This window comes from Urocampus carinirostris, chromosome 1 (assembly GCF_059441175.1).
Source record: "Urocampus carinirostris isolate Australia breed hairy pipefish chromosome 1, RoL_Ucar_1.0, whole genome shotgun sequence".
In the NCBI taxonomy this organism is placed as follows: domain Eukaryota; kingdom Metazoa; phylum Chordata; class Actinopteri; order Syngnathiformes; family Syngnathidae; genus Urocampus; species Urocampus carinirostris.
In genome coordinates this window covers 72,598,029-72,611,460 of record NC_142349.1, presented here as the reverse complement: position 1 = coordinate 72,611,460, position 13,432 = coordinate 72,598,029, and the positions used below count along the sequence as shown (strand labels likewise).

At 47.1% G+C, this 13,432-nt stretch overlaps 1 non-coding gene across 1 annotated transcript; it reads left to right on the top strand.

Moving 5' to 3' along the window:
- Positions 1–5,352: 5,352 nt before the first annotated feature.
- Positions 5,353–5,424, top strand: trnae-cuc (transfer RNA glutamic acid (anticodon CUC)). The gene has a single exon. It is a non-coding gene; the product is annotated as a tRNA-Glu (tRNA).
- Positions 5,425–13,432: the final 8,008 nt, after the last annotated feature.

Here is a 13,432-nt window from a genome sequence, read left to right as displayed (position 1 = left end):
GGTCAGGTCTATTATAATAGACGGAAAGACAGAAAATTCTTATTGGAGAAAGCATTGAAAGAGGTTCCTTTTTCTAGAATGGGTTTTCCGACAGTCAACTTTTTTTCTAGTAAAGTCCTTGGTGGTCTAGTGGCTAGGATCCAGCACTTTCACTGCTGTGGCCTGGGTTCGATTCCAGGTCAGGTCTATTATTATAGACGGAAAGACAGAAAATTCTTATTGGAGAAAGCATTGAAAGAGGTTCCTTTTATAGAATGGATTTGACGACAGTCAACTTTTTTTCTAGTAAAGTCCTTGGTGGTCTAGTGGCTAGGATTCAGCACTTTCACTGCTGTGGCCTGGGTTCGATTCCAGGTCAGGGAAACTGTTACACGCAGATAGAAAATTCCTCTTGAGGAATTGGAATGAACATTGAAAGAGGTTCCTTTTTCTAGAATGGGTTTTCCGACAGTCAACTTTTTTTCTAGTAAAGTCCTTGGTGGTCTAGTGGCTAGGATCCAGCACTCTCACTGCTGTGGCCCGGGTTCGATTCCCGGTCAGGTCTATTATAATAGACGGAAAGACAGAAATTTTTTTATCGGAGAAAGCATTGAAAGAGGTTCCTTTTATAAAATGGATTTGACGACAGTCAACTTTTTTCTAGTAAAGTCCTTGGTGGTCTAGTGGCTAGGATCCAGCACTCTCACTGCTGTGGCCCGGGTTTGATTCCCGGTCAGGGAAACTATGACAGACAGACAGACAGACAGACGGACGGACGGACGGACGGACGGACGGACGGACGGACGGACGGACGGACGGACGGACGGACGGACGGACGGACGGACGGACGGACGGACGGACGGACGGACGGACGGACGGACGGACGGACGGACGGACGGACGGACGGACGGACGGACGGACGGACGGACGGACGGACGGACGGACGGACGGACGGACGGACGGACGGACGGACGGACGGACGGACGGACGGACGGACGGACGGACGGACGGACGGACAGACAGACAGACAGACAATTCTTATTGGAGAAAGCATTGAAAGAGGTTCCTTTTATAGAATGGATTTGACGACAGTCAACTTTTTTTCTAGTAAAGTCCTTGGTGGTCTAGTGGCTAGGATCCAGCACTTTCACTGCTGTGGCCTGGGTTCGATTCCAGGTCAGGAAAACTGTTACACGCAGATAGAAAATTCCTCTTGAGGAATTGGAAAGAAAATTGAAAGATGTTCCTTTTTCTAGAATGGGTTTTCCGACAGTCAACTTTTTTCCTGTTCATTCCCTGATGGACTAGTGGCTAGGATCCAGCACTCTCACTGCTGTGGCCCGGGTTCGATTCCCGGTCAGGTCTATTATAATAGACGGAAAGACAGAAATTTTTTTATCGGAGAAAGCATTGAAAGAGGTTCCTTTTATAAAATGGATTTGACGACAGTCAACTTTTTTCTAGTAAAGTCCTTGGTGGTCTAGTGGCTAGGATCCAGCACTCTCACTGCTGTGGCCCGGGTTTGATTCCCGGTCAGGGAAACTATGACAGACAGACAGACAGACAGACAGACAGACAGACAGACAGACAGACAGACAGACAGACAGACAGACAGACAGACAGACAGACAGACAGACAGACAGACAGACAGACAGACAGCCAGCCAGACAGCCAGACAGCCAGACAGCCAGACAGACAGACAGACAGACAGACAGCCAGACAGACAGACAGACAGACAGACAGACAGCCAGACAGACAGACAGACAGACAGACAGACAGCCAGACAGCCAGACAGCCAGACAGCCAGACAGACAGACAGACAGCCAGACAGACAGACAGACAGACAGACAGCCAGACAGACAGCCAGACAGACAGACAGACAGACAGACAGCCAGACAGACAGACAGACAGACAGACAGCCAGACAGACAGACAGACAGACAGACAGACAGACAGACAGACAGACAGACAGACAGACAGACAGACAGACAGACAGACAGACAGACAGACAGACAGACAGACAGACAGACAGACAGACAGACAGACAGACAGACAGACAGACAGACAATTCTTATTGGAGAAAGCATTGAAAGAGGTTCCTTTTATAGAATGGATTTGACGACAGTCAACTTTTTTTCTAGTAAAGTCCTTGGTGGTCTAGTGGCTAGGATCCAGCACTTTCACTGCTGTGGCCTGGGTTCGATTCCAGGTCAGGAAAACTGTTACACGCAGATAGAAAATTCCTCTTGAGGAATTGGAAAGAAAATTGAAAGATGTTCCTTTTTCTAGAATGGGTTTTCCGACAGTCAACTTTTTTCCTGTTCATTCCCTGATGGACTAGTGGCTAGGATCCAGCACTCTCACTGCTGTGGCCCGGGTTCGATTCCCGGTCAGGTCTATTATAATAGACGGAAAGACAGAAAATTCTTATTGGAGAAAGCATTGAAAGAGGTTCCTTTTTCTAGAATGGGTTTTCCGACAGTCAACTTTTTTTCTAGTAAAGTCCTTGGTGGTCTAGTGGCTAGGATCCAGCACTTTCACTGCTGTGGCCTGGGTTCGATTCCAGGTCAGGTCTATTATTATAGACGGAAAGACAGAAAATTCTTATTGGAGAAAGCATTGAAAGAGGTTCCTTTTATAGAATGGATTTGACGACAGTCAACTTTTTTTCTAGTAAAGTCCTTGGTGGTCTAGTGGCTAGGATTCAGCACTTTCACTGCTGTGGCCTGGGTTCGATTCCAGGTCAGGGAAACTGTTACACGCAGATAGAAAATTCCTCTTGAGGAATTGGAATGAACATTGAAAGAGGTTCCTTTTTCTAGAATGGGTTTTCCGACAGTCAACTTTTTTTCTAGTAAAGTCCTTGGTGGTCTAGTGGCTAGGATCCAGCACTCTCACTGCTGTGGCCCGGGTTCGATTCCCGGTCAGGTCTATTATAATAGACGGAAAGACAGAAATTTTTTTATCGGAGAAAGCATTGAAAGAGGTTCCTTTTATAAAATGGATTTGACGACAGTCAACTTTTTTCTAGTAAAGTCCTTGGTGGTCTAGTGGCTAGGATCCAGCACTCTCACTGCTGTGGCCCGGGTTTGATTCCCGGTCAGGGAAACTATGACAGACAGACAGACAGACAGACAGACAGACAGACAGACAGACAGACAGACAGACAGACAGACAGACAGACAGACAGACAGACAGACAGACAGACAGACAGACAGACAGACAGACAGACAGACAGACAGACAGACAGACAGACAGACAGACAGACAGACAGACAGACAGACAGACAGACAGACAGACAGACAGACAGACAGACAGACAGACAGACAGACAGACAGACAGACAGACAGACAGACAGACAGACAGACAGACAGACAGACAGACAGACAGACAGACAGACAGACAGACAGACAGACAGACAGACAGACAGACAGACAGACAGACAGACAGACAGACAGACAGACAGACAGACAGACAGACAGACAGACAGACAGACAGACAGACAGACAGACAGACAGACAGACAGACAGACAGACAGACAGACAGACAGACAGACAGACAGACAGACAGACAGACAGACAGACAGACAGACAGACAGACAGACAGACAGACAGACAGACAGACAGACAGACAGACAGACAGACAGACAGACAGACAGACAGACAGACAGACAGACAGACAATTCTTATTGGAGAAAGCATTGAAAGAGGTTCCTTTTATAGAATGGATTTGACGACAGTCAACTTTTTTTCTAGTAAAGTCCTTGGTGGTCTAGTGGCTAGGATCCAGCACTTTCACTGCTGTGGCCTGGGTTCGATTCCAGGTCAGGAAAACTGTTACACGCAGATAGAAAATTCCTCTTGAGGAATTGGAAAGAAAATTGAAAGATGTTCCTTTTTCTAGAATGGGTTTTCCGACAGTCAACTTTTTTCCTGTTCATTCCCTGATGGACTAGTGGCTAGGATCCAGCACTCTCACTGCTGTGGCCCGGGTTCGATTCCCGGTCAGGTCTATTATAATAGACGGAAAGACAGAAAATTCTTATTGGAGAAAGCATTGAAAGAGGTTCCTTTTTCTAGAATGGGTTTTCCGACAGTCAACTTTTTTTCTAGTAAAGTCCTTGGTGGTCTAGTGGCTAGGATCCAGCACTTTCACTGCTGTGGCCTGGGTTCGATTCCAGGTCAGGTCTATTATTATAGACGGAAAGACAGAAAATTCTTATTGGAGAAAGCATTGAAAGAGGTTCCTTTTATAGAATGGATTTGACGACAGTCAACTTTTTTTCTAGTAAAGTCCTTGGTGGTCTAGTGGCTAGGATTCAGCACTTTCACTGCTGTGGCCTGGGTTCGATTCCAGGTCAGGGAAACTGTTACACGCAGATAGAAAATTCCTCTTGAGGAATTGGAATGAACATTGAAAGAGGTTCCTTTTTCTAGAATGGGTTTTCCGACAGTCAACTTTTTTTCTAGTAAAGTCCTTGGTGGTCTAGTGGCTAGGATCCAGCACTCTCACTGCTGTGGCCCGGGTTCGATTCCCGGTCAGGTCTATTATAATAGACGGAAAGACAGAAATTTTTTTATCGGAGAAAGCATTGAAAGAGGTTCCTTTTATAAAATGGATTTGACGACAGTCAACTTTTTTCTAGTAAAGTCCTTGGTGGTCTAGTGGCTAGGATCCAGCACTCTCACTGCTGTGGCCCGGGTTTGATTCCCGGTCAGGGAAACTATGACAGACAGACAGACGGACGGACGGACGGACGGACGGACGGACGGACGGACGGACGGACGGACGGACGGACGGACGGACGGACGGACGGACGGACGGACGGACGGACGGACGGACGGACGGACGGACGGACGGACGGACGGACGGACGGACGGACGGACGGACGGACGGACGGACGGACGGACGGACGGACGGACAGACAGACAGACAGACAATTCTTATTGGAGAAAGCATTGAAAGAGGTTCTTTTTATAGAATGGATTTGACGACAGTCAACTTTTTTTCTAGTAAAGTCCTTGGTGGTCTAGTGGCTAAGATCCAGCACTTTCACTGCTGTGGCCCGGGTTCGATTCCAGGTCAGGGAAACTGTTACACGCAGATAGAAAATTCCTCTTGAGGAATTGGAAAGAAAATTGAAAGATGTTCCTTTTTCTAGAATGGGTTTTCCGACAGTCAACTTTTTTCCTGTTCATTCCCTGATGGACTAGTGGCTAGGATCCAGCACTCTCACTGCTGTGGCCCGGGTTCGATTGCCGGTCAGGTCTATTATAATAGTCGGAAAGACAGAAAATTCTTATTGGAGAAAGCATTGAAAGAGGTTCCTTTTATAGAATGGATTTGACGACAGTCAACTTTTTTTCTAGTAAAGTCCTTGGTGGTCTAGTGGCTAGGATCCAGCACTCTCACTGCTGTGGCCCGGGTTCGATTCCCGGTCAGGGAAACTATGACAGACAGACAGACAGACAGACAGACAGACAGACAATTCCTCTTGAGGAATTGGAAAGATGTTCCTTTTTCTAGAATGGGTTTTCCGACAGTCAACTTTTTTTCTAGTAAAGTCCTTGGTGGTCTAGTGGCTAGGATCCAGCACTCTCACTGCTGTGGCCCGGGTTCGATTCCCGGTCAGGCCTATTATAATAGACGGAAAGACAGAAAATTCTTATTGGAGAAAGCATTGAAAGAGGTTCCTTTTATAGAATGGATTTGACGACAGTCAACTTTTTTTCTAGTAAAGTCCTTGGTGGTCTAGTGGCTAGGATCCAGCACTTTCACTGCTGTGGCCTGGGTTCGATTCCAGGTCAGGAAAACTGTTACACGCAGATAGAAAATTCCTCTTGAGGAATTGGAAAGAAAATTGAAAGATGTTCCTTTTTCTAGAATGGGTTTTCCGACGGACGGACGGACGGACGGACGGACGGACGGACGGACGGACGGACGGACGGACGGACGGACGGACGGACGGACGGACGGACGGACGGACGGACGGACGGACGGACGGACGGACGGACGGACGGACGGACGGACGGACGGACGGACGGACGGACGGACGGACGGACGGACGGACGGACGGACGGACGGACGGACGGACGGACGGACGGACGGACGGACGGACGGACGGACGGACGGACGGACGGACGGACGGACGGACGGACGGACGGACAGACAGACAATTCTTATTGGAGAAAGCATTGAAAGAGGTTCCTTTTATAGAATGGATTTGACGACAGTCAACTTTTTTTCTAGTAAAGTCCTTGGTGGTCTAGTGGCTAGGATCCAGCACTTTCACTGCTGTGGCCTGGGTTCGATTCCAGGTCAGGAAAACTGTTACACGCAGATAGAAAATTCCTCTTGAGGAATTGGAAAGAAAATTGAAAGATGTTCCTTTTTCTAGAATGGGTTTTCCGACAGTCAACTTTTTTCCTGTTCATTCCCTGATGGACTAGTGGCTAGGATCCAGCACTCTCACTGCTGTGGCCCGGGTTCGATTCCCGGTCAGGTCTATTATAATAGACGGAAAGACAGAAATTTTTTTATCGGAGAAAGCATTGAAAGAGGTTCCTTTTATAAAATGGATTTGACGACAGTCAACTTTTTTCTAGTAAAGTCCTTGGTGGTCTAGTGGCTAGGATCCAGCACTCTCACTGCTGTGGCCCGGGTTTGATTCCCGGTCAGGGAAACTATGACAGACAGACAGACAGACAGACAGACAGACAGACAGACAGACAGACAGACAGACAGACAGACAGACAGACAGACAGACAGACAGACAGACAGACAGACAGACAGACAGACAGACAGACAGACAGACAGACAGACAGACAGACAGACAGACAGACAGACAGACAGACAGACAGACAGACAGACAGACAGACAGACAGACAGACAGACAGACAGACAGACAGACAGACAGACAGACAGACAGACAGACAGACAGACAGACAGACAGACAGACAGACAGACAGACAGACAGACAGACAGACAGACAGACAGACAGACAGACAGACAGACAGACAGACAGACAGACAGACAGACAGACAGACAGACAGACAGACAGACAGACAGACAGACAGACAGACAGACAGACAGACAGACAGACAGACAGACAGACAGACAGACAGACAGACAGACAGACAGACAGACAGACAGACAGACAGACAGACAGACAGACAGACAGACAGACAGACAGACAGACAGACAGACAGACAGACAGACAGACAGACAGACAGACAGACAGACAGACAGACAGACAGACAGACAGACAGACAGACAGACAGACAGACAGACAGACAGACAGACAGACAATTCTTATTGGAGAAAGCATTGAAAGAGGTTCCTTTTATAGAATGGATTTGACGACAGTCAACTTTTTTCCTAGTAAAGTCCTTGGTGGTCTAGTGGCTAGGATCCAGCACTTTCACTGCTGTGGCCTGGGTTCGATTCCAGGTCAGGAAAACTGTTACACGCAGATAGAAAATTCCTCTTGAGGAATTGGAAAGAAAATTGAAAGATGTTCCTTTTTCTAGAATGGGTTTTCCGACAGTCAACTTTTTTCCTGTTCATTCCCTGATGGACTAGTGGCTAGGATCCAGCACTCTCACTGCTGTGGCCCGGGTTCGATTCCCGGTCAGGTCTATTATAATAGACGGAAAGACAGAAAATTCTTATTGGAGAAAAGAGGTTCCTTTTTCTAGAATGGGTTTTCCGACAGTCAACTTTTTTTCTAGTAAAGTCCTTGGTGGTCTAGTGGCTAGGATCCAGCACTTTCACTGCTGTGGCCTGGGTTCGATTCCAGGTCAGGTCTATTATTATAGACGGAAAGACAGAAAATTCTTATTGGAGAAAGCATTGAAAGAGGTTCCTTTTATAGAATGGATTTGACGACAGTCAACTTTTTTTCTAGTAAAGTCCTTGGTGGTCTAGTGGCTAGGATTCAGCACTTTCACTGCTGTGGCCTGGGTTCGATTCCAGGTCAGGGAAACTGTTACACGCAGATAGAAAATTCCTCTTGAGGAATTGGAATGAACATTGAAAGAGGTTCCTTTTTCTAGAATGGGTTTTCCGACAGTCAACTTTTTTTCTAGTAAAGTCCTTGGTGGTCTAGTGGCTAGGATCCAGCACTCTCACTGCTGTGGCCCGGGTTCGATTCCCGGTCAGGTCTATTATAATAGACGGAAAGACAGAATTTTTTTTATCGGAGAAAGCATTGAAAGAGGTTCCTTTTATAAAATGGATTTGACGACAGTCAACTTTTTTCTAGTAAAGTCCTTGGTGGTCTAGTGGCTAGGATCCAGCACTCTCACTGCTGTGGCCCGGGTTTGATTCCCGGTCAGGGAAACTATGACAGACAGACAGACGGACGGACGGACGGACGGACGGACGGACGGACGGACGGACGGACGGACGGACGGACGGACGGACGGACGGACGGACGGACGGACGGACGGACGGACGGACGGACGGACGGACGGACGGACGGACGGACGGACGGACGGACGGACGGACGGACGGACGGACGGACGGACGGACGGACGGACGGACGGACGGACGGACGGACGGACGGACGGACGGACGGACGGACGGACGGACGGACGGACGGACGGACGGACGGACGGACGGACGGACGGACGGACGGACGGACGGACGGACGGACGGACGGACGGACGGACGGACGGACGGACGGACGGACGGACAGACAGACAGACAGACAATTCTTATTGGAGAAAGCATTGAAAGAGGTTCCTTTTATAGAATGGATTTGACGACAGTCAACTTTTTTTCTAGTAAAGTCCTTGGTGGTCTAGTGGCTAGGATCCAGCACTTTCACTGCTGTGGCCTGGGTTCGATTCCAGGTCAGGAAAACTGTTACACGCAGATAGAAAATTCCTCTTGAGGAATTGGAAAGAAAATTGAAAGATGTTCCTTTTTCTAGAATGGGTTTTCCGACAGTCAACTTTTTTCCTGTTCATTCCCTGATGGACTAGTGGCTAGGATCCAGCACTCTCACTGCTGTGGCCCGGGTTCGATTCCCGGTCAGGTCTATTATAATAGACGGAAAGACAGAAATTTTTTTATCGGAGAAAGCATTGAAAGAGGTTCCTTTTATAAAATGGATTTGACGACAGTCAACTTTTTTCTAGTAAAGTCCTTGGTGGTCTAGTGGCTAGGATCCAGCACTCTCACTGCTGTGGCCCGGGTTTGATTCCCGGTCAGGGAAACTATGACAGACAGACAGACAGACAGACAGACAGACAGACAGACAGACAGACAGACAGACAGACAGACAGACAGACAGACAGACAGACAGACAGACAGACAGACAGACAGACAGACAGACAGACAGACAGACAGACAGACAGACAGACAGACAGACAGACAGACAGACAGACAGACAGACAGACAGACAGACAGACAGACAGACAGACAGACAGACAGACAGACAGACAGACAGACAGACAGACAGACAGACAGACAGACAGACAGACAGACAGACAGACAGACAGACAGACAATTCTTATTGGAGAAAGCATTGAAAGAGGTTCCTTTTATAGAATGGATTTGACGACAGTCAACTTTTTTTCTAGTAAAGTCCTTGGTGGTCTAGTGGCTAGGATCCAGCACTTTCACTGCTGTGGCCTGGGTTCGATTCCAGGTCAGGAAAACTGTTACACGCAGATAGAAAATTCCTCTTGAGGAATTGGAAAGAAAATTGAAAGATGTTCCTTTTTCTAGAATGGGTTTTCCGACAGTCAACTTTTTTCCTGTTCATTCCCTGATGGACTAGTGGCTAGGATCCAGCACTCTCACTGCTGTGGCCCGGGTTCGATTCCCGGTCAGGTCTATTATAATAGACGGAAAGACAGAAAATTCTTATTGGAGAAAGCATTGAAAGAGGTTCCTTTTTCTAGAATGGGTTTTCCGACAGTCAACTTTTTTTCTAGTAAAGTCCTTGGTGGTCTAGTGGCTAGGATCCAGCACTTTCACTGCTGTGGCCTGGGTTCGATTCCAGGTCAGGTCTATTATTATAGACGGAAAGACAGAAAATTCTTATTGGAGAAAGCATTGAAAGAGGTTCCTTTTATAGAATGGATTTGACGACAGTCAACTTTTTTTCTAGTAAAGTCCTTGGTGGTCTAGTGGCTAGGATTCAGCACTTTCACTGCTGTGGCCTGGGTTCGATTCCAGGTCAGGGAAACTGTTACACGCAGATAGAAAATTCCTCTTGAGGAATTGGAATGAACATTGAAAGAGGTTCCTTTTTCTAGAATGGGTTTTCCGACAGTCAACTTTTTTTCTAGTAAAGTCCTTGGTGGTCTAGTGGCTAGGATCCAGCACTCTCACTGCTGTGGCCCGGGTTCGATTCCCGGTCAGGTCTATTATAATAGACGGAAAGACAGAAATTTTTTTATCGGAGAAAGCATTGAAAGAGGTTCCTTTTATAAAATGGATTTGACGACAGTCAACTTTTTTCTAGTAAAGTCCTTGGTGGTCTAGTGGCTAGGATCCAGCACTCTCACTGCTGTGGCCCGGGTTTGATTCCCGGTCAGGGAAACTATGACAGACAGACAGACAGACAGACAGACAGACAGACAGACAGACAGACAGACAGACAGACAGACAGACAGACAGACAGACAGACAGACAGACAGACAGACAGACAGACAGACAGACAGACAGACAGACAGACAGACAGACAGACAGACAGACAGACAGACAGACAGACAGACAGACAGACAGACAGACAGACAGACAGACAGACAGACAGACAGACAGACAGACAGACAGACAGACAGACAGACAGACAGACAGACAGACAGACAGACAGACAGACAGACAATTCTTATTGGAGAAAGCATTGAAAGAGGTTCTTTTTATAGAATGGATTTGACGACAGTCAACTTTTTTTCTAGTAAAGTCCTTGGTGGTCTAGTGGCTAAGATCCAGCACTTTCACTGCTGTGGCCCGGGTTCGATTCCAGGTCAGGGAAACTGTTACACGCAGATAGAAAATTCCTCTTGAGGAATTGGAAAGAAAATTGAAAGATGTTCCTTTTTCTAGAATGGGTTTTCCGACAGTCAACTTTTTTCCTGTTCATTCCCTGATGGACTAGTGGCTAGGATCCAGCACTCTCACTGCTGTGGCCCGGGTTCGATTCCCGGTCAGGTCTATTATAATAGACGGAAAGACAGAAAATTCTTATTGGAGAAAGCATTGAAAGAGGTTCCTTTTTCTAGAATGGGTTTTCCGACAGTCAACTTTTTTTCTAGTAAAGTCCTTGGTGGTCTAGTGGCTAGGATCCAGCACTCTCACTGCTGTGGCCCGGGTTTGATTCCCGGTCAGGGAAACTATGACAGACAGACAGACAGACAGACAGACAGACAGACAGACAGACAGACAGACAGACAGACAGACAGACAGACAGACAGACAGACAGACAGACAGACAGACAGACAGACAGACAGACAGACAGACAGACAGACAGACAGACAGACAGACAGACAGACAGACAGACAGACAGACAGACAGACAGACAGACAGACAGACAGACAGACAGACAGACAGACAGACAGACAGACAGACAGACAGACAGACAGACAGACAGACAGACAGACAGACAGACAGACAGACAGACAGACAGACAGACAGACAGACAGACAGACAGACAGACAGACAGACAGACAGACAGACAGACAGACAGACAGACAGACAGACAGACAGACAGACAGACAGACAGACAGACAGACAGACAGACAGACAGACAGACAGACAGACAGACAGACAGACAGACAGACAGACAGACAATTCTTATTGGAGAAAGCATTGAAAGAGGTTCTTTTTATAGAATGGATTTGACGACAGTCAACTTTTTTTCTAGTAAAGTCCTTGGTGGTCTAGTGGCTAAGATCCAGCACTTTCACTGCTGTGGCCCGGGTTCGATTCCAGGTCAGGGAAACTGTTACACGCAGATAGAAAATTCCTCTTGAGGAATTGGAAAGAAAATTGAAAGATGTTCCTTTTTCTAGAATGGGTTTTCCGACAGTCAACTTTTTTCCTGTTCATTCCCTGATGGACTAGTGGCTAGGATCCAGCACTCTCACTGCTGTGGCCCGGGTTCGATTCCCGGTCAGGTCTATTATAATAGACGGAAAGACAGAAAATTCTTATTGGAGAAAGCATTGAAAGAGGTTCCTTTTTCTAGAATGGGTTTTCCGACAGTCAACTTTTTTTCTAGTAAAGTCCTTGGTGGTCTAGTGGCTAGGATCCAGCACTCTCACTGCTGTGGCCCGGGTTTGATTCCCGGTCAGGGAAACTATGACAGACAGACAGACAGACAGACAGACAGACAGACAGACAGACAGACAGACAGACAGACAGACAGACAGACAGACAGACAGACAGACAGACAGACAGACAGACAGACAGACAGACAGACAGACAGACAGACAGACAGACAGACAGACAGACAGACAGACAGACAGACAGACAGACAGACAGACAGACAGACAGACAGACAGACAGACAGACAGACAGACAGACAGACAGACAGACAGACAGACAGACAGACAGACAGACAGACAGACAGACAGACAGACAGACAGACAGACAGACAGACAGACAGACAGACAGACAGACAGACAGACAGACAGACAGACAGACAGACAGACAGACAGACAGACAGACAGACAGACAGACAGACAGACAGACAGACAGACAGACAGACAGACAGACAGACAGACAGACAGACAGACAGACAGACAATTCTTATTGGAGAAAGCATTGAAAGAGGTTCTTTTTATAGAATGGATTTGACGACAGTCAACTTTTTTTCTAGTAAAGTCCTTGGTGGTCTAGTGGCTAAGATCCAGCACTTTCACTGCTGTGGCCCGGGTTCGATTCCAGGTCAGGGAAACTGTTACACGCAGATAGAAAATTCCTCTTGAGGAATTGGAAAGAAAATTGAAAGATGTTCCTTTTTCTAGAATGGGTTTTCCGACAGTCAACTTTTTTCCTGTTCATTCCCTGATGGACTAGTGGCTAGGATCCAGCACTCTCACTGCTGTGGCCCGGGTTCGATTCCCGGTCAGGTCTATTATAATAGACGGAAAGACAGAAAATTCTTATTGGAGAAAGCATTGAAAGAGGTTCCTTTTTCTAGAATGGGTTTTCCGACAGTCAACTTTTTTTCTAGTAAAGTCCTTGGTGGTCTAGTGGCTAGGATTCAGCACTTTCACTGCTGTGGCCTGGGTTCGATTCCAGGTCAGGTCTATTATTATAGACGGAAAGACAGAAAATTCTTATTGGAGAAAGCATTGAAAGAGGTTCCTTTTATAGAATGGATTTGACGACAGTCAACTTTTTTTCTAGTAAAGTCCTTGGTGGTCTAGTGGCTAAGATCCAGCACTTTCAATGCTGTGGCCCGGGTTCGATTCCAGGTCAGGGAAACTGTTACA